The sequence below is a fragment of the Macaca nemestrina genome, chromosome X (genome assembly GCF_043159975.1).
Source record: "Macaca nemestrina isolate mMacNem1 chromosome X, mMacNem.hap1, whole genome shotgun sequence".
NCBI lineage: Eukaryota > Metazoa > Chordata > Mammalia > Primates > Cercopithecidae > Macaca > Macaca nemestrina.
The window spans coordinates 68,653,609-68,661,171 of record NC_092145.1 but is presented as its reverse complement, the minus strand read 5'-3'; the positions used below and the strand labels follow the sequence as shown (position 1 = coordinate 68,661,171).

At 42.7% G+C, this 7,563-nt stretch overlaps 1 pseudogene; it reads right to left on the bottom strand.

Annotated features, from left to right (window-relative positions):
* Positions 1 to 2,128: 2,128 nt before the first annotated feature.
* LOC139360674 (syncytin-1-like) lies at positions 2,129 to 3,784 on the bottom strand (annotated as a pseudogene).
* Positions 3,785 to 7,563: the final 3,779 nt, after the last annotated feature.

Genomic DNA, 7,563 nt, shown 5'->3' with positions numbered 1-7,563 from the left:
CAGATAGTTACTGTTCTGATGCCATTTATACTTTTCTAATGATCTAACTTTCCATCTGGAATTATTTCCCTTTAACCTGAAGAACTACTTTAGCATTTCTTGTAATGCAGACCTGGAATTATCTTAGTTTTCTTTTACCTGAAAATGTCTTTATTTTTCTTTCATTTTTAAAGAGTTGTTTTGCTGAATATGGAACTATAGGTTTATAGTTTTATTTTAACACTTAAATATTTCTGCTTCATTATCTTGTGGACTCCCTTGTTTCTGATGAAATTGGGTATTAAGTGGATCTGTCTCCGATTGTCTCTGTCCCCCATCCCCACTGTCTCCCATCCCCAGCAGCCCCCGCCCCTGTTTCTTACCATTGCATCTTGCTCTTTCTCCTTTCAAGATTTGCTCTTTATCTTTGAATTTCTTTGTTTCCTTCCAACTCATGTTTTAGGTGCAGGTGGTACGTATGCAGGATTATCATATGGGTAAATTGGGTGTTGTAAAGGCTTGGTGTACAGATTACTTTGCCACCCAGGTAATAAGCATAGTACTTGATAGGTAGATTTTTGATTCTCACTCTTTCCCACCTCCACCATCAAGTAGGCCCCAGTGTCTGTTGTTCCCACCTTTGTGTCCATGTATTCTCATTGTTTAGCTCCCACTTATACGTGAGAACACGCAGTATTTGTTTTTAGTTCCTGTGTTAGTTCTCTTAAGGTAATGGACTCCACCTCATTCCTATTGCTGTGAAAAACATGATCTCATTATTTTTTTTATGGCTACATAGTATTCCTAGAAACATCTAGGAAGTCATTTCAATAGTTTGACTGTGATGCTCCTTGGCATGAACTTCTTTTTTGTTTACTCTGCATGGCATTCACTGAGTATCTCAAATCTTCCCATTTCTGTTTTTCATCAAATTTGGAAAACTTTGAGCTACTATTTCTGAAAATTTTTTTCTGCCCCATTCTTTCTCATCATCTTTTGATATTCCATTTACACATATGTCAAATCATTTGATAACACCTAAGAGTTATCTGAATCTCAGTTTATTGTTTTTCTCTCTGCATGCTGAGTTTTGCTCTTGTTGCCCAGACTGGAGTGCAATGATGCAATCTTGGCTCACTGCAACCTCTGCTTCCCAGGTTCAAGCAATTCTCCTACCTCAGCCTCCCGAGTAGCTGGAATTTTAGGCACATGCCATCGTGCTAATTGTGTATTTTTAGTAGAGATGGTGTTTCTCCTTGTTGGTCTGGCTGGTCTCAAACTCCTGATCTCAGGTGATCCACTTGCCTCGGCCTCCCACAGTTCTGGGAATACAGGCATGAGCCACTGCATCTAGCCTCACATAAGGTAATTTTGATTTATCTATCTTCAAATATATTTACTTGTTCCTCTGTCGTTTCATTTGGCTTAGTCTATTGTGAATTTTTAATTCCAGAAAATATATCTTTTAATTTTAGAATTTCCATTTAGTTTGGTTTTATTGTTTCTCCTTCTCTATTGAGGTTTCTTATATTTTTGCTGAGAGTTTTACTTATTAAAACCATATTTTGTTTATCTCATTGAGGGTAGTTGTTATAGCCACTTTAAAGTATTTGTCTAATAATTCTAACAACTGTTTATCTCAGGGTCAGGCTCAACTGATTATTTTTCTCTTTAGGCTATGTTCTATTTTCTTAGTTCTTTATATGCCTAGCAATTTTCTGCTATATCCTGGATACACTGAATGTTAAATTATGAAGATTTGTGTTTCTCTTATTTTTCTCTCATGAGCTTTTTTTTTTTTTTTTCAGTTGCAAGATTTAATAGAGTGAAATTGAGTCAAAACAGAGCTCACATACAAAGGGAGGGGACGCAAAGATGGTAGCCATTGCTGGCTCGAATGCCTGGATTTATATCCCTATCATTATCCCTCCCGCTGTGCTCTCAGGCAATAGATGATTGGCTATTTCTTTACCTCCTGTAATTTACTAATTAGCATTTTAGTGAGCTCTCTTTACTATCTGATTGGTTGAGTGTGAGCTAAGTTGCAAGCCCCATGTTTAAAGGTGGAAGTGGTCACCTTCCCAGCTAGGCTTAGGGATTTTTAGTCGACTTAGGAAATCCAGTTAGTCCTGTCTCTCAGTCCCTCCTCTCAACAGGAAAACCCAAGTGCTGTTGAGGAGGTTGGCCAATGGCCACTCTTACTGCTTCCTGCTGAACTGGGGCATAGTAGAGGTTGTGCAGTTGAGATTTCCTTGGGAGGGGTGCCTTTGATGTCATTAACATCAGAGCATGGGCTAGCAGGCTGGTCCAGGGGTCCACGGTAGATCTTAGTCATGGACTGCATCTGGGGCTCCATTTGAAGAACTATCTTCAATTCTGGAAGAGACAAACTTAACAAGGAAGTTCAAGATACAGGGTTCAAAGAGGAGTAGCAATATTATAGCTGCTAGAGGTCCTAAGAAGGGGAAAATCCAAGGCGTCCATTGGCTGAGGAGGCCCCAGGGTCCAGTGTTTTGAAGCTCCTCTGCTCTATGTTGTATTCGATCTCAAATTTTTTTTAACTTTCTCAGTGATGATTCCAGATTGATTAACATAATAACAGCATTCTTCCCCTAAAAATAAACAAGTTCCCCCTCTTTAGGCAGTTAGCAAGTCTAAAGCTCATCAATTTTGAAGGACTATTGCTGCTAGGGAGTTAAGTTGATCTTGCAAGGTGACTAGGGAGTCGGCAACCCGTTCCATGTCACCATTTAATTTTTGAGATAGTTTGTAGTAGAACTGAGTAAAGGTTGTGATACTGCCAATGCCAGTACCCAGTCTACCTAGTACTCCTGCTCCAATAACAAAAGGAAGAATGGGTACTCTTTTGTTGCAGGGCTTAGGTACAACATGACTGTATAAATCTTGTTCGGTGTAGATGGTCATAGGGGGCACTAAGAATGAGAGGAAGCACATAGATTCTGAAGAGCCATTCAAACAACTATAGGCTGAGGTACCACAGATAAAAAAATATTCCTGAGGGTAGGCAGACTATTCATGTGGGAGGAGTTACCCACCTGATGCAAAGGGAGTTGGTTGTGTCTATAGTATTGCTAAATTTTACACAGGTGAGGTTTGAGGTATGGGTTATTTCTAGATTGGAAACAAGAAGTCCTACTAAAACAGAAGTGGTGTTTATTTCTGTGCTGAAGTTGCTCCATTGTTCAGGTATAGGGATGGAAATGTATGGCCTGAAGTGTAGGGGGAGGCACAGCCAACAGTTAGTAGGGTTTTGGGCTGAGACCTCATGGAGCCCAGTGAGGGTGGTATTAAATAGACTCACCAGGCGAGTATGGGTATGAAGCATTTCATGTAGTTTTAAGAGATCTCGTCCTTTGTAGGGGCTAGGGGTGCTATGTACCCGGGTCAGTTGGTAGATTACTTTCTTTACATGTTTTTCTCTTGCCTGATCTTGAAATCCACCCCCATGAGACATACTGGTATGGGTGAAGTAAGTCTAACAGACAGTAGCTCTAAGTCCTCCAGGACAACTAGGATTAATCATTTTCTTGTCCAATAATGAATATTTGCAAAGAGTGGCAGAGTTATAGCAGTTGCAGGGCATATGGGTGTGGGCAGTGAAGGTGGGGGTTCCCTTAGATAAACTCCTATATGATGGGCCATCAATATTTCCAGGACACCACGTTCTCCATAGAAATTCTTGGTAAGGGGAGCTACTGGTCTTGCAGCAGCATGGAGGGGGTGCAGTGAGAGTGAAAGGGGTTAAGAGAACAGTAAAGAGAAAAATATGATAAGGGAGGGCCATGGGGATTTCCAATTTTAGTTACTTTCCTCACAGTTGTCTGACAGTCACAAATCTCCTTTAGCAGTGAGTATGCCATTCACATCATGAGATGCCCACACAGTAAGATCTCTTCCCTGTATTATTTTAACTGTCTCAGATACTAAGACTGCTACTGCTGCCACTACCCGTAAACAATGAGGCCAACCCTTTGCCACTACATCAATTTCCTTACTCAGGTATGCCACGGGTTGCAAGCTCGTCCCTTGGACTTGTGTAAGGGCTCCTAGAGCTATTCCTGTTTTATCTGTGACATATAAAGAAAACTCTTGTCCTGATGGCAAGCTTAACACTGGGGCTTGGGTTAGGGCCTTCTTTGGGGCCTGGAAAGCCACTTCTGCTTCAGGTGTCCATCTTACTAAATGGGTATTGGCTTTCTGAGTTTCCTTAATTAGTGTATATAATGGTCTGGCTATTTTGCTGTACCTGGAAATCCATATTCGTCAGAAACCTGTTATGCCGAGGAACTTTCTTAGTTTCTTTAAGGTTTTGGGATGAGGATAAGCCGGTATAGGCTGGATACATTCCTCACGGAGGGCCCTGTTGCTTTTGGATAATTTCAGCCCTAAGTATTTAGCCTGCTGTGAGCAGAGCTGAGCTTTTGGTTTGGAAACCTTGTAGCCACAGGTAGTGAGGAAATTTAAGAGCTCTTGGGTGGCTTGATGGCACAAGGTTTCTGAACGGTCGGCTAAAAGTAAATCATCCGCGTACCAAAGGACAAGAGTGTCCAGGTATGAGAATTGGCTCAAGTCTTGGACTAATGCCTAGCCAAATAGATGGGAGCTATCCCTGAACCCTTGGGGCAAAACAATCCAGGTGAGTTGAGACGTTGGGTTTGAAGGATCTTCAAAAACAAACAAGAATTGAGAGTCAGGATATACAGGGATGCAGAAAAAGGCATCCTTAAGGTTCAGGACTGTAAACCACTCTGCTTCCTCTAGTATTTGGGAAAGCAGAGTATAAGGGTTAGGTACAGCTGGGTATAGAGGGACAATGGCTTCATTGATAATCCTGAGATCTTGCACTAACTTCCACTGTCCATTGGGTTTCTGTACTCCTAAAGTTGGAGTATTGCAGGAGCTATTGCATAGTTTTACTAGCCTTGGGATTTAGGTCCTTAACAGTCTTTTGGAGTCCTTGTTGGGTCTCAGGTCTAAGGGAGTACTGCGTTCTGTAGGGAAAGGAGGCAGAATCCTTTAGTTTAACTTGAACAAGACAGGCATTCTTTGCTCATCCATATTGTCCTTCTGTTGCCTAGACTTCAGGATTAATTCTTTCCTCAAGCAGGGGACAACAAACGAGTGTTCCTTTTCCTATGTTCAGGTGTATAATGGCCCCTGCTTTTGCTAGACTCTCTCTCCCTAACAAGGGAGTGGGGCTTTCAGGCATAATTAGAAAAGCATGTGAAAAGAGTAAAGTTTCCCAGTCACAACTTAGTGGCTGGGAGAAGTATCTAGTGACTGGCTGTCCTAGGACCCCTTGGATAGTGACGGATCTGAGGACAGTTGTCTGGGACAGGAGAGTACAACAGAGAAGGCTGCGTCCGTGTCCAGGAGACAGTTAACCTCCTGGTCCTCAATGGTCAAGCATACCCAGGGCTCTGTGAGGGTGATGGCATGGGCTGGCACTTGCCCCGGGCACCCTCAGTCCTGCTGCTGGATCATCTGGTTAGTGGCTTCTGACTCAGATGACCTTCATCCCCTGGGGCAGTGGCTCTTCTAGTGACTCCCTTGACATAAGGGGCATGGACGAGAGGGTGGCTTACTTCTACTTGGACAATCTTTTTTAAAGTGTCCTTGTAGACCTCACTGGAAGCAAGCCCTATTAGATATTCGATTTGCCCAGCTTTTCCCTTTTCCAGAGCCTCCAAAGTTCGCTTACCTGAGGGCCATGACTAAAGTGGTGGCCTTTTTTTAATCCCGTTTGTCAGGTTCCACCTGCTCCTCCTCATCTCTATTATAAAAAACTGAGGTTGCCAAGTTCAATAGGTTTCTAAGTTTTGCTCTGGGCCTAAGGCGGACTTTTGAAGTTTTTTCCTAATGTCTGCAGCTGACTTATCCTTTAACTTATCCTTTAAGATTAGTTGGCCTTCAATAGAGTTAGGTGACAGGGAGGTATGCTCCCTGTATGCTTCCTTAGTATCTCCAGAAAGGCAGTAGGATTTTCTTCCTTTCCCTGTGTTATAGTGGATGTCATTAAATAATTCATAGGCTTCTTCCTAGTTTTCCTTAGTCCTTCTAGCACGCAAGTTAGCAAATGTCTGCGGCACCAATCTCCATGCTCTGATTCTGTGTCCCAGTGAGGGTCTACACTGGGAAATGCCTGCTGGCCTGTGGGGAATCATTCTCTTTCCTCTGTTGTCATCCTATCGTTGACCTGACTGAGATACCAGAGATTGCCAAGCTCTCGGGCTGCAGTTATGGCGGCACTTCTCTCATTTAGGGTTAGTGTCTGATTTAGCAGTAACATTATATCTCTCCATGTCAGATCAAAGGATTGTCCTTACCCTTGTAAAACATCAGTATAATGATCAGGATTATCTTAGAATTTACCTAGGTCTATTTTAATTTGCTTTAAGTCTGAGAGTGAAAAAGGTACATGCACTATGGCTGGGCTGAATTCTTCTCCTCCCACTGCTTGGAGGGGGCATAATCGGGAAATACTGGCACTCTATGGTTCATTGTTTACCTCTTTGTCTATCTCCTTTCGGACTGTTTGGGTTAAAAGGGAGTCCTTATTAGTTGGGGAAGGAGTCGGGTTGGGGGAAGCTGGGATAGGGAGGTAGACTCTGAGGGCTTTCTGTAGGGCATAAATCATACTTTTTACATAATTGCGAGTTGTCTCTTAATGAAAAGAAAGTTTTACATATGGCACTTCACTCCATTTGCCTTCTTTTCAACAAAAGAGGTCTAGCTGTAGGATGGTGTTATAATTTATACTTGCCTCAGGAGGCCAGGTTTCTCCCCCTTGAAGAGGATATCGTGGCCAGGCGGTACCGCAGAAGTATATAAGTCGTTTCTTTCTTAGCCTCTGAGGGTCAAATTGGTCCTAATTCTCCAGAATACATCTTAGGGGCATTTTTGCCTAGGGGGGAACGTTTCCCATCTGAAAAATGAACATAGGGATGCCAGCACCCCTAGTCATTTTCCGATGAGCATTAGTCCTAGAGCATCCTCTGTGGTCTTAATGTTTATTCCTTTCCAAGGTGCGTAACCACCCATGGACCTCTGCTTATCGAATTAGTTACACTCACAGATGTAGCAGTCCTGCACCCATTTTCCCGCCTTTCTTGACCACAAAGAAAGCAGTCCAGGCTGCTGGATCCTAATGGTCCTTTACCAGTGTGCCCAACATTGTCTCTGTGCTTAGAGGTGAGTCCTAGAGCTGGGCTGGGTTCCTGAGTATTTCATAACAACCCAGCTGCCCCATCAAGATGCATTCCCATAAACAGTTCTTATGCTAATTCGTTTCCTTGTGTAGGTAACCTTTTGTGTCAGGATTGAGATAGTCTTGCAATTCTGTAGGTACTTTAAGCTTGGCTGAGTGCAAACAGCTCCCACATTTGAGGAGACCAATTGTTAGGCAATTTTTCTAACTCTGCTTCCACAAGAGTCTCCATATCTATTACTGAATACCCATTGTGGTTTTTTCCTCAATCACCTGGGAGGAAGCATGTATCATCCTGTCCTGAAGGGAGTTCCTCCTGGGTCTGGTCAGACCTTTGTATGGTAATTAATATTTAA